Source organism: Hemiscyllium ocellatum, chromosome 31 (genome assembly GCF_020745735.1).
Source record: "Hemiscyllium ocellatum isolate sHemOce1 chromosome 31, sHemOce1.pat.X.cur, whole genome shotgun sequence".
NCBI lineage: Eukaryota > Metazoa > Chordata > Chondrichthyes > Orectolobiformes > Hemiscylliidae > Hemiscyllium > Hemiscyllium ocellatum.
The window spans coordinates 41,840,703-41,853,663 of NC_083431.1; the positions used below are offsets into that span (position 1 = coordinate 41,840,703).

A 12,961-nucleotide genomic window follows, 5' to 3' on the forward strand; every position below is an offset into this window, starting at 1 on the left:
ATGGTTGGATATCGAGGACTCCCAGGCAAAGTGTCCTCTGACTAGTCTGCTGTTTATGGATACGATGAAGAAAGTTATGGAATACTGTCAGAATCCAATTATTATTATTAGTGTCAAAGCATGGAGAGCAATGCGACAGAGTGAGGGCTTTTTATCTAAAACCTCTTTTCTCACCCCTATAGTTGGTATGCCGTAATTCCAGCCATGGATAATGGACCCTGGATTTAAACTTTAGGCAACTAAGGGAGTCTCTTGTCTGGATGACTTGTTTGACGGTGAGATCATGATATCTTTTGATCAAATGAGCTGCTGCAAGTATGGATTGTCCAGCAGAGATTTTTTTGTTTTTTCCAGGTTAGGGACTTTATTCAACAAAGCACAATGCTTTTGATCAACCCCAACAGATCCGATACAGAGAAGAGGGTGCTTCATGCCAAGAGCACTCTCTCGGTTAGTACTCTATACCACCTATGGGGAGAGTTCCTCGGATGATATTGAGCAACTATGTGAGGTCTGGGAGAAAGAGCTGGGAGTTGAGATCTCCTCTGAGACATGGGAGGACATTTGTGAGAACACGAGAAAGATCTTGATCTGTAACAGGACACACGTCATGCAGTTGAAGGTTCATTTGGCCCCAGCTCATCTTGCGAAATTTGAAAAAGGAGCATCTCCAATGTGTCCCAAGTGTAAACTAAGCATAGGTACCCTCATTCATTTTTGTGGTCATGCCACAAGTACTGTGGGTATTGGTGCGCTGTGGCAGGAATAATAGCGAGGATCTTCGGACCAAAGTTAAAATAGACCCAGTCTCTCTTCTCCTGGGCTTGCTGAACATACCTTCCTTCGATGTACATGGGAAAAAGCTTTTTAACATCCTCACTCTTTGTGCGAGGAAGAAAATCCTGATGTGCTGAGTGTATGAGAACCCCCCCGGGGCTTGTCAGGATGGCATAAGTTAATTATGCAACACACCTTTGGATTTTCTTACAAATATTGTGCACCAAAAAATTGAACATTTTTATTTTTAAGTGAGGCACCTTGTAGCTCAAGCATCCAAACTTTCTGATAAAGGTCCTGAGAAACATAATGTGATAGATCATGGAGTTATAGTGGAATGTGAGCAATATTAAGAAATATGTTAGAATTATCACATTGAACAACCAATTACCTAAACTGGGGACTTATATGGCAGATATTCCAGAGGTTTTCTAGGGATAGGGCAATGTGACAAATGAACACAGTGCTTCTGGTAAGTTTAATTATGGTTGGACATTTGGAATGAATGCCGAGAAATGAAGTCCACAGGCTGGCATAATGGATGAAAATGTGGAGATTTAAAAAAAAACTGAAGTATATAAAAGTGCATCCAGAAGTGACTGCCACATAAAGCTATCAAAAACTAAAAAAAGAAGTTGCAATGGTAAAAGAGAGAGATCTCAGTAGTTGTCACAGTAAGCATATATTTAATTTGAAGTGGTAGTTCAAATAGATCACACAATGTAATAAAGGCTACAATAGAGCGTTGTTGCTCAGAACTGGAAACAGAAACCCTCAAGATAATGATATTTTAAAGGCTGTCAATAAACTGAAGAATAAACTCATAAGAAAGACTTAACAAGAATTAGATCATTAGAGAGAGTTTGAAGTTTATTGTGAGGGAACAGAAAATTATTAACCATCTTTGTCACATTGGTGAATTACTGATAAAGGTTTTGTAAATTGGACATATAATGATAAAGCAAGGTTATTAGTAGAGGTATTGATGATTGACTGGAGAAACATGTGAGACTGAATTTTTCCACACTTGAGAAAGATTTCTTAAAAGTCATCTTGACTTTATTGACGTGTAGATTGTAAATTACTGAGACTTCACCAGTGATCTTGTGAAACTGCAACTGTTAAAGTTAGGTGACTTGAAAATGCCACACTTGATCTGTATTCTCTGATTTTTATTGGTTAACCAATCTTCCATCAATGCTGCTATGATTCCCAAAATCATTTTGATGTAGGGGCACAAGATTTAGAAACAGGGGAAGGCCATTTGGCTCTTGGATATGCTTATGAAAATACTTTCCGATCTAGCTTCTACTAGCTTCTAGAGAAGAGAATTCCACATTCTGATGATCCTGAGAGAAAATAAAATCACCTAATTTTTAACTTAAAAGGAAGATTTCTTGTTTATAAACGATGTCCTCTAGTTTTGATCTCCTCCATAAAATGAAATAACCTTTAGGTTTTCACCTTGTTCAGTTCCATCAAGATCTTACATATTTCAGTAAGCCATCTCTCAATCTTCTGAAGTCTGTTAACAGAGGTTAGAATTTCCCAGTGATCAATGCAAAGAATTGCAGGACAGAATTTTACATTTTAATTTTCCACAAGTCTTTATTTATTTGAATATGGGATCTGTCATCACCTTACCCTTCCTGGAAGTTATTGTATTAATTCATTCATGGAATGTGTGGTGTCACTTGTTGGGCTAGTATTTTTTGCCTATGCCTAATTGCCATTGAGAAGTCAGTGGTGACCTGCATTCTAGAACTGCTGCAGTCCATGCATTGTTGGTGGACCCACAAATCCTGTTGGGAGGAAGTTCCAGATTTTTACCCAGCACCACTGAAAGAACTTTGATATATAGAACATTGATATATTTCCAAGTTAGAATGACAAGTGGCTTGAAGGGGATGGTAGTGTTCCCATGTATCTGCTGCCCTTTTCCTTCTAGATGGAAGTGATTGTGATTTAGCAAGTACTGTGTAAGGACCCTCACTGAATTTCTGAAATGAATCTTGTAGATTGCACATACTCCTGCTACTGAGCACCAGTGATGGGTGGAGTAGATGTTTGTGAACGTGGTGAGTGTTGATGGAGCTACACTAATCCAGGCAAATAGGGAGTATTCCATCACATTCCTGAATTGTTCCCTATGGATAGTGCATAAGCTTTGGGAAGTCAAGAGCTGAGTTACTTGCTGCAGGGTTTCTAGCATTTGACCTGCTCTTATGGCCAACTATCTGATCAATAGTAACCCCTAAGAATGTTGGCACCGGGGAATTTTGTGATGATTATTACAGTTAACATTGAATGTCAAGGAACAATGTTAGATTCTGTCTTCTCGAAGATGGTCATTGCCTGGCATTTTGTCTGCCTGAAGTGACTCACCACGTTGTAGCCCAACACTGGACAATGTCCAGGGCTTTGCTGCATTTGAGCACAGACTGCTTCAATAAATGAGGAATCATGAATGGTGCTGAATACTGTGCAATTATCAGCGAACATCACCACTTTTGACCTTATAGTGGAGGTAAGGTCATTGATGTAGAAGCTGAAGTTGTAAGATGTGTGCTTTGGTCAGAACATTGAATATAGGAGTTGGGATGTCATGTTGAGGGTGTACAGGATATTGGTTAGGCAACTTTTGGAATACTTCATTTCAATGCTGGTCGCCCTTCTATAGCAAAGATGTTGTTGAACGTGCAGAAAAGATTTCCAAGGATGTTCCTGGGACTGGAGGGCTTGAGTTATCGGGAGAGGCTTTTTTTCCCTGGAGAGTCGGAAACTGAGGTGTGACCTTATTGAGGTTTATGCATTCAGGTTGGGTATGGATAGGGTGAATAGCATTGATCTTTTTACTATGGTGGGAGAGTCCAAAGCTAGAGGGCATGAGTTTAAGGTGAGAAAGGAAAAATTTTAGAAAGAACCCGAGGAGTAACTTTAGCATGCAGAGGATGGTGGGTGTCTAAAATGAGCTGCCAGAAGAAGTGGGAGGCAAGTACATTTATAACATTTAAAGGCAGCAGGATGGGTATAAAAATACAAAAGATTAGAGGGATATGGGCCAAATGCTGGCAAATGGGACTGGTCAGATGGGGATTTCTGGTCAACTTGATAGAGTTGTACCAAAGGGTCTGTTTCTGTATGACTCTGTGAAGATGTCAAAATATTGGTCTATGGCACTACCTTTAAGAACTCTTGCAGAGAAGATCTGGATCTAAGACATGATGTGGATGTGCCGGTGTTGGACTGGGGTGGACAAAGTCAGAAGTTACACAACATATTATCGTCCAACAGGTTTATTTGAAATCAAAAGCTGTTGGAGCGCTACTCCTTCGTCAGATAAAAAACGTCGTTTGGAGGTCCTGTGGTGCAAAGAGATCTTGCTTGAACTCTGCATGAAAATGTTGGGTATATTGGGGTGAAAAGTTGGTCCCCATGGCTGTTCCATGTATCTGGATGAACAGCTGGTTGTCAAAGGTGAAGACATTGTGGTCAAGGATGAAGAGGATGAGTTGTAGGATGGCATCTAGGAATGGGCAGTTATCAGTGTTGAGTATTGAGGCTGTTGCACAATGCCGTTGTTACAGGAGTTCCTGGTGTACAGTGCCGAAACGACCATTGTGACAAGGAATGTTCCTGGGTGGTGAGTTTCTGTAGGAAGTCTGTAGTGTCATGACAGAAGCTGGGGGTCCCTTGTACAATGGATTTCAAGATGCCCACGCCATAGCCTGAGAGGTTCTCACCCAGAATCCTGTTGCCTGATAGAAGGGGATGTCTGGGTGTATGGTTTTGTGTATCTTTGGAAGACAGTAGAAGTCACCTATGCGAGATATACGCAAGATGAGGGTTCACAGAATATTTTGAAGGTCTGGATCAAAGGTTTTGGTCAGACTGTTGATTTGTCGTTAATTTTCACCTGACAAAGGAGCAGCGCTGTGACAGCTTTTGATTTCAAATAAACCTGTTGGACTATAACCTGGTGTTATGTGACTTCTGACTGGATCTCAGACAACTGACTTGCAATGACCAGAACCGTACATAATGCTTCTTTTAAATCCATTCATAAGATGTGAGGTACATTGGCATTTTAACCACCACAGTTTTTATGCTATAGATACATCAACAATTCTGTGAGGGAGGGGTAGTTCAGGGATTTTGATGCACTGACAGTAAATTAACAAGATTTTTTTTCAGTCAGGGAAACTTGCAGATTTATGGTATTCCCATAAAACTTCCTGGTTCTTCTAGTTGGTAGAGGTCACAGATTTGGAAGTTGCGCTTGAAATAATCTTGGTCACTTTTGCATACTGTGGATGGTACACACTGCAAGTGCTGTGTGGTGGTAGTGAAGGACCAGATGAGCTAATGGGCTGAGGAGTGGCAGATGGAGTTTAATTTAGATAAATGCAAGGTACTGCATTTTGGAAAAGCAAATCAGAGCGGGACTTACACGCTTAATGGTAACGTCCTCAGGAGTGTTGCTGAACAAAAAGACCTTGGAGTGCATTTTCATAGTTCCTTGAAAGTAGAGTCGCCGGTAGATAGGATAGTGAAGAAGATGTTGGTATGCTTTCCTTTATTGGTCAGAGCATGAGTATAGGAGTTGGGAGTTCATGTTGCGGCTGTATAGGACCTTGGTTAGGCCACTTTTGGAATATTGCATGCAGTTCTGGTCTCGTTCCTATCGGAAGGATGTAGTGAAACTTTAAAGTGTTTAGAAAAGATTTACAAGGATGTTGCCAGGGTTGGAGGGTTTGAGCTATAGGGAGAAGTTGAATAAGCTAGGGCTGTTTTCCGTGGAGTGCCGGAGGCTGAAGGGTGACCTTATTGAGGTTTATAAAATCAAGAGGGGCACAGATAGGATAAGTAGACAAAGACTTTTCCCTGGAGTCGGGGAGTTCAGAACTAGGTTTAGGGGAAAGGGGAAAGATAATAAGGGACCTAAGGTGCAATGTTTTCACACAGAGGGTGGTGCGGGTATGGAAATGGTGGGGGCTGGTACAATTGCAGCATTTAAAATGCATCTGGATGGATATATGAATAGGAAGGGTTTAGAAGGATATGTGCCACATGCTGGCAAATGGGACTCGATTAGGTTAGGATATCTGGTCAGCATGGATGAGTTGGACCAAAGGGTCTGTTTCTATGCTGTACGTCTCTATGACTGAATATTAAGATGGTGAGTGAAATGCTAATAAAATGGGCTGTTTTCTCTTCGGGCAAAGTCTTTTTTTCCATGATTGAATATTGATTATATTGTAGCCTAAGATACAACATGGTAATAGGAACACAGAAACAGGAGTTGGCCATTCAACCCTTCGAGCATGCTCTGCCTTCAATAAGATTGTGGCTGATCTGTGGCCTACCAATCACTTGATACCCTTACTTATTAAAAAATGTTGTCTCCGTCAGATTTAAATTCAAAGATTAAATTAGCAGGGACTGCTATTTGAGAAAGAGCATTCCAAACTTCCATTACTCTTTGTGTGTAGAAGTGCTTTCTAACACCTCTCCTGATGGCCCTCATTCTTAGACTATGTCCCTGGTTCTAGGATCTTTAACCAATGGAAATGGCTTATCTATATGTACCCTGTTAATACCCTGAAAACTTTAATTAGCTCACCTCTTAACACTAACGTTCTGGACGACAAAGGCTGAATTTGTGTAATCTCTTCTCATTACTTAACCCCTGAATTCCAAGTATCATCCCAGTAAAAAACATTGAACTCTCTCTGGGCCAAAACATCCGTCCTAAGGTTTGGTGCCCAATTCCGCTCACACTACTCAAAGTGGGGTTTAATAGGGTTTTGTATACTGAAGCCCAACATCTGCATTCTTATATTCCAGCCATGATGTCTGAAGGCTAGCATTCCATTATTTTACTTGACCATTTTCTGCACCTGTGTGTGGTATTTTAAAGAGCTATGCATCTGAGCCTCCAAATCTTGTTGGACATCCATTGTATTTAACTTTGTGCCTTCTAAAAAAAAAGCCTGCTCTATCTTTTTCTCGTCCAAAATGGATAACCTCACACTTGTTTATGTTAAAATCCACCTGCCACAGCTTTGTCCATTTATCCAATCTATCAATATCCTGCTATAATTTTATGCTGTGTCATCACTGTTTACAACGCTGCACAATTTTGCATATTTAACTTTTTCTGCCATTATTCAAATTGTTAATGAATATCATGAATAATTGAAACTCCAACACAGATTCCTGCATGACACCACTAATCGCATCATACCAATTTAAGTACTTACTCATTGTTACAACGCTGTTTTCTGAACCAGTTTTCTTTCTATGAGAGTAATTTGCCCTCAGTTCCATGGGCTTCCACTTTAGCTAACATCCTCTTTTTTGGGACTTTATCAAAAGCCTTATGGAAGTCCATACAAACAATGTCGTCTGTCCACCACTTCGTCTCCTCTTCAAAATAACTGTGAGGTTTGTCAGGCATGACCTAACCTTCATGAGTCTATGCCAACTCTTCCTGATTAACTGAAATTTTTTGAAATGAAGTTACCCTTTCCTTGATGATAGAATCCAACAGTTTCCCTACCATGGATGAGAGGCTAACTGGCCTTGTAATTCCCTAGTTTCCCATTCTTCTTAAAGAACGGAATAACATGAATAAATTTCCAATCCAGTCGTACAGCTCCCGATCCTGAAAGATTATGGTTAGGGCATCAGCAACATGCTCTCCTATCTTCTTCAATACCTGTAGATGGAAACTATCAGGTCCTGGGGATTTGTCACTCTTCAGTTCCATTGATTTCCACATTTTTGAGGATTTACTTAAGCTAATTTTATTTATGCCCTGTCCCTGATCATTTTGGGACTTTTTTTTAGATTAGATTAGTTACAGTGTGGAAACAGGCCCTTCGGCCCAACAAGTCCACACCGACCCGCCGAAGCGCAACCCACCCATACCCCTACATTTACCCCTTACCTAACACTACAGGCAATTTAGCATGGCCAATTCACCTGACCCGCACATCTTTGGACTGTGGGAGGAAACCGGAGCACCCGGAGGAAACCCACGCAGACACGGGGAGAATGTGCAAACTCCACACAGTCAGTCGCCTGAGTCGGGAATTGAACCCGGGTCTCAGGCACTGTGAGGCAGCAGTGCTAACCACTGTGCCACCGTGCCGCCCACTTCTAGCAAGCTTTCCTCCTTTTCTGCTATGAAGCAAAATAGTCCTTCAGCATGTTTTCCATTTCCTCATGGTCATTGATAATATCCCTTTCCTCAGCCTTTATATAACTATAAAATCTCTTCTCATTGACTTCTGTGTCCTTGCAAGTTTCCTTACAAAATCCTTTTAACTTGTCTTTTAAGCGGCTTGTCGCCCACTTGCTGATCTTTGTATTTGCCCCATTCTCTGGTATCTACTGTTCTTTGGATTTTTATAAGCCCTTTCTTCTAATTTTATACTGTTGCTTACCTCCTTAGCTGTCCGTGGCTGTGTTCTTTTGGTAAGGTGTAACTTTTCCTTCTCATGGATAAAAACTGCTTCATTATAGCATTAAATGTTTCTTTGAACACCCTCCACTATTCCTTGCTTGTTTTACATATTATCTGAGCTTTTCAGTTTACTGCAGACAGTCTCTGCCTCACTTCAATTCAGTCTGCCTTACTTAAGTCAAATTCTTAATATCTAATCTTTGCTTGTCTCTTACAAACGCTACATGAAAATCAAACATGTTATGATCACTATTTGACAAATGCTCATGATTAACTAGGTCACTAATTAATAAATTGCTATAATTGCTCTTTATTAGATCCAGTACTGTTTGTCCCCTTGTCATTTCCAAGACATATAGTTGCAGGAACTCCAGAAATTCCCAACCTTTCTGGCAAGTGCTTATCTGTTCCTCCCAATCTCTGTTAAGATTAAAATCTCAATTAATACTACAGTATATTTGCTACATAATTGCCTAATTTCAACATTTATACAGTCTAGCACTTCTGATCTGCTATCAGGAAGTTTACATATGACGCATATTTTCATTTTAGTTCCTTAGTTCCAACCATAAAGTCTCCACTGGATGCTTTCTCTTATTACATCTGTGAGAATGTTTGTTTCTTATCAGTCATGTTATTCCACCCCTTCTGCCATTTTCTCTAGTTGCTTTGGTAAACCTTATAACCTGATAGTTTAGTTTAGTTCCCAATCCTGACCATTCTGCAACCAGGCCTTTGCAATGGCTACTATATCATAGTTTCCAATTTGAATCTCTGCCTGCAGCTCATTTAATTTTTTTCCTTATACTCCATGCATTTGTATAAAAAAACTCTAATTTGGCTGGACATTCTACCCTGTCTTTCAGCAGCTTTTCATTATTTCTTGTTCTCAGCTTACTTAGTGTGTTTTTTTTTATAGGCCTTGCTTGTTTGTCCTCCTAGCCTCTTACCTTCTCCTCACATCATGACCTGCCACCCTAATTTCTACCTCCCCGCCATATTAGTTTAAAAGCTCCCAAGTGGCACGAGGAAACGTCGCAGCATGGATATTGGTGCCTCTCCAATCTGGTGCAGCCGTTCGTTTTTGTACAGGTCCCACCTGACCCTGGAAGAGATCCCAATAATCCAGATACCCAAATCCCTCCCTCCTACACCAGCTCCTCAGCCACGTATTCAGCTGTATTATCTTCCTATATCTGGCCTCATTAGCACGTTGCAAGGAGCATAACCATGAGATTACAACTCTAGAGGACATGCTTTTTAATTTACTGCCTATCTCCTTAAATTCCTTTTGCTGGACCTAATTTTTCTTCCTGCTATGTTTCACCATAGGGGAAATGCTAACTGTCATATGTTGTAGCCTTTTACTCTAATTTGTTTTTGAATCATTAGCATGATTCAATCTGTTTTCTTTTTTCAAAGTTTGGGCTTTTGCTAATATTTGGAATTGACAGACATAGTGAACCATCATATGAATGAAATAATGGAAAGTCATTGCTACCTGTGAGACCATTTGCAATATGCCTTTATAAAACTGGCTGCATAAAGATCAATCTAGATATGTGACTGAATTTTCTTTTGAGAAAGTAAAATGCTACCATACTCATAACGTGTGCCTAAAACGATACATACATACATGACTTCTGGTTATATTTTTCAGTAAACCACAGGATCTATCACATGTTCCATTTATTCCACAAGTGAACTAATTTTAAGGAATGTGAATTCCCTCTAGCCACTTCCCACTCACCAATCATGTGGATCACAGTATTCTGTCACCCTGTTGTTGGGGCTGGAATCAGGAACTTTCTGAGAAATCTTCCTGACTTTTTAGTTTGGTATAGGATCTGAATTGCAAACCAGGAAATTGTAAGAAACGTTTCTTCTTTATGCAGGAAGTTAAAATAGAACAGTACCTGAAGACGGTACACTAATGCAAGAAGCCTATAACTGTGGAAGATGCAGAGACAAATTGGCTTCAAGAGCAATTATTGCTCTGTGTGTGTGTCATTAAAATACCATCAGATTGATAGTATAAAGAGCTTCCTTGTATATACCACTTTGTATCTAGTGTCATTCTATTTTAAAGCTCCAGCTACTTTAGATGTCTACTTGTGTATTTCATCTTTAATCTAATAATTGTACTTATTGTTGAGATATTGACACATGAAGAATTAATGAAGGAGTATAATCTCCAAATGAAACATGGAGGAGATGGGGTTAAGATTTATCCATGGTCTTTGTGTTACAAAGTCATTGATTGATGCTTTATAATAAGATAGATTTAACAAATGAAACAGTAGAACGATATTTATGATGAGATTTATCAGCTTGAATTCTGTGGGGAACTTTGTGTAAACCAGAGGTTTTTTCAAAATTAGAAAGGTAGGGGAACATTTAAATTGGGTAGTCAGCACACAGCCTTTCCCTCACCTCCATATTAGGTGACAGGCAACTAATTAATAGTAACTTCACAATCTCAGTGTCTGCTGTTTAATCATTATGGCTGGCAAAGTTAGAAGTTAGGCAGCCAGCTTTGCTACTATTGGCTACTGTTGGGCAGGAGGAGGAGTTACCTGCTTTATAGGATCCATTGCAATGAAGCTAGCAACTTAACCTCCTTTTTGTGCAGCCTTTAGCTCCTAACACTATTCCAAAACCCCCACGACTTTGAGATTTTTAAGTCCTGCCTACCTGCCTATCTTCAAGCATACATTCAAGTCTGGAAGACATTGCTTCTCTTCATTTCTTCCATATAATCCACCCCTCTGTTTTAATAGCTAATTGGCAATGTTTTGCTAATTTTTGGAATTGACAGGCATAGTGAATCATTGTATGAATGAAATAATGGAATGAAATATTGGCACTGTTTTGATCATTCTATCAGACAGCATAAAATTCTGTCTGTTAGAGTGATCAACACCCATGTTTTCAACCAGGCCATTGTTACTATGTTCTAATTTGATAAAGAGAGAAGCAAAATGTTCATTTAGTACTTTTGCCATATCTTTTGTTTCAGAAAGCAGCTTACCCTGTATTGGTAAGTAATCAAGGGATAGGTGATCTAAGAAGAGGAGCAATACTTCCCGCCTCACCTGGGACCTTTTCAGTTTTGGGTATCCTGTTTGGAACCATGACATAATTGGGGAACTTCACTCTGGGTCTGGTGATAACACACACCATATATTCAAAACCTACACTTACTACATAAATACAACAGGCATAAGTTACCAACAAAAGTTTTTGTTAAAAAATAAGACCCACACCTGTACACAAAATCTCATCCCCATAAACATGTTATACATGTACTGTGATGTCACAGCTAAATGGTTAAACATTTGTCTCTAACACAGTCACTCTAATTGATTCACAAAATGTGAGACATTTTGAGACATGATAAACATAAACACAACTTCTTATGAAATTAGTATTAAGTTATCCAAATGACAATATTCATCATAATGGCTTGCACTACACTTTTGTTGAAAGGTTTAACAGTTCTCCATCTCATGCTTCCCAGTTCCTTTCTCAGCTTTGTACCAACTCCATCTACTTTGATCATCTTCACCCTCTTTGTACTTTCCAGTCTCCTGTGTAACTCCTCACTCCCCTATGCAGACGCTGTCTTCTCTTAGCAGCTACTCTTTACGCTTTGCAACTTATTGCTCCACAACTCCAAGCCCCGGTATCCTTTCCCCTGGCCAGCCACCCTAGGTTCTGGCTTCACCAGTCTTGCTTTCTATTCCACTGTCCAGCCTCACTACCTCTGTCCTGGGCAGGCCCTTTTCCTTCAACCTAGTAGCTTTGTTAAGTCACAATTCAATTTGTCTCTATCACATTCCAAAGTAGTGCATAATAGATTCCAGCCACTTGCTGGCTAAACTAAATTCTGTTTATTTTGCTGTTTGTTCTTTTAGCCATTCACATAAAATTAATGCTCTTTGGTTCTCAACCCTCTGTTAAGTGTGTTAGCTTTTCCTTAGTTCTCTGTCTAGGCTGCTCATGGTTTTGATCATCCCTATTAAATCTCCTCTCCTCCTTCTCTCAGGAGAAGAAACTCACTTCTAAAATCTATTAATGGAGCAGAAGTGCTCCTTTCCTGAAATCATTCTCACAAATATTTTCTGTAACCTCTCTAAACCTTTACATAATTCTCAATGTGTGAACCCCAGAATTGGATATTTTATTAATTAGTCAATATTAAGCTTGGACTTTAAAATCTTGTAGGAAAAAGGAAATTAAGGTGAATGGAATTTATCCCTACTATTTCTGCCTACCTCCACTTCCATGGAAGGCAGGCACAGTGGGGGAGGTATAAAACTGGGTGACATTGCAGTGGTTCCAGGCCCAAGGCCTGTCCACCTCTGCTCGTACATTATCAGTGACTAAGGTTGCACAGGCTATGTGATGAACTTGGGGACATTGTAGATAGCTGAGGAGTAGACAGATACTTATTACTTGAGCAACCTGTATCCAATGGTGGTGCCACCCCAAACTTCTTTCCCTAACTCGGTTCTCTGTTTACCTTTCCCAGTACTACCAGCCTGCTCCTGACAAGAAGCTCATTCACCTTCAAATCTGGCCCCAAATGGGAGGGACTACCTGCAATGGCTGTTTGTTCTTTTAGCCATTCACATAAAATTAGTGCTCTGTGGTTCTCAACCCTTCTGTTAAGTGTGTTAGCTTTTCCTTACAGAACTTGCAAAGAACAAT

General features: G+C 39.9%; 1 protein-coding gene across 1 annotated transcript in view; it reads left to right on the plus strand.

Annotated features, from left to right (window-relative positions):
- Positions 1-12,961, plus strand: part of tmem132e (transmembrane protein 132E) — a 533,792-nt gene that overhangs the window by 243,030 nt on the left and 277,801 nt on the right. The gene's annotated exons all lie outside the window — the stretch shown is intronic.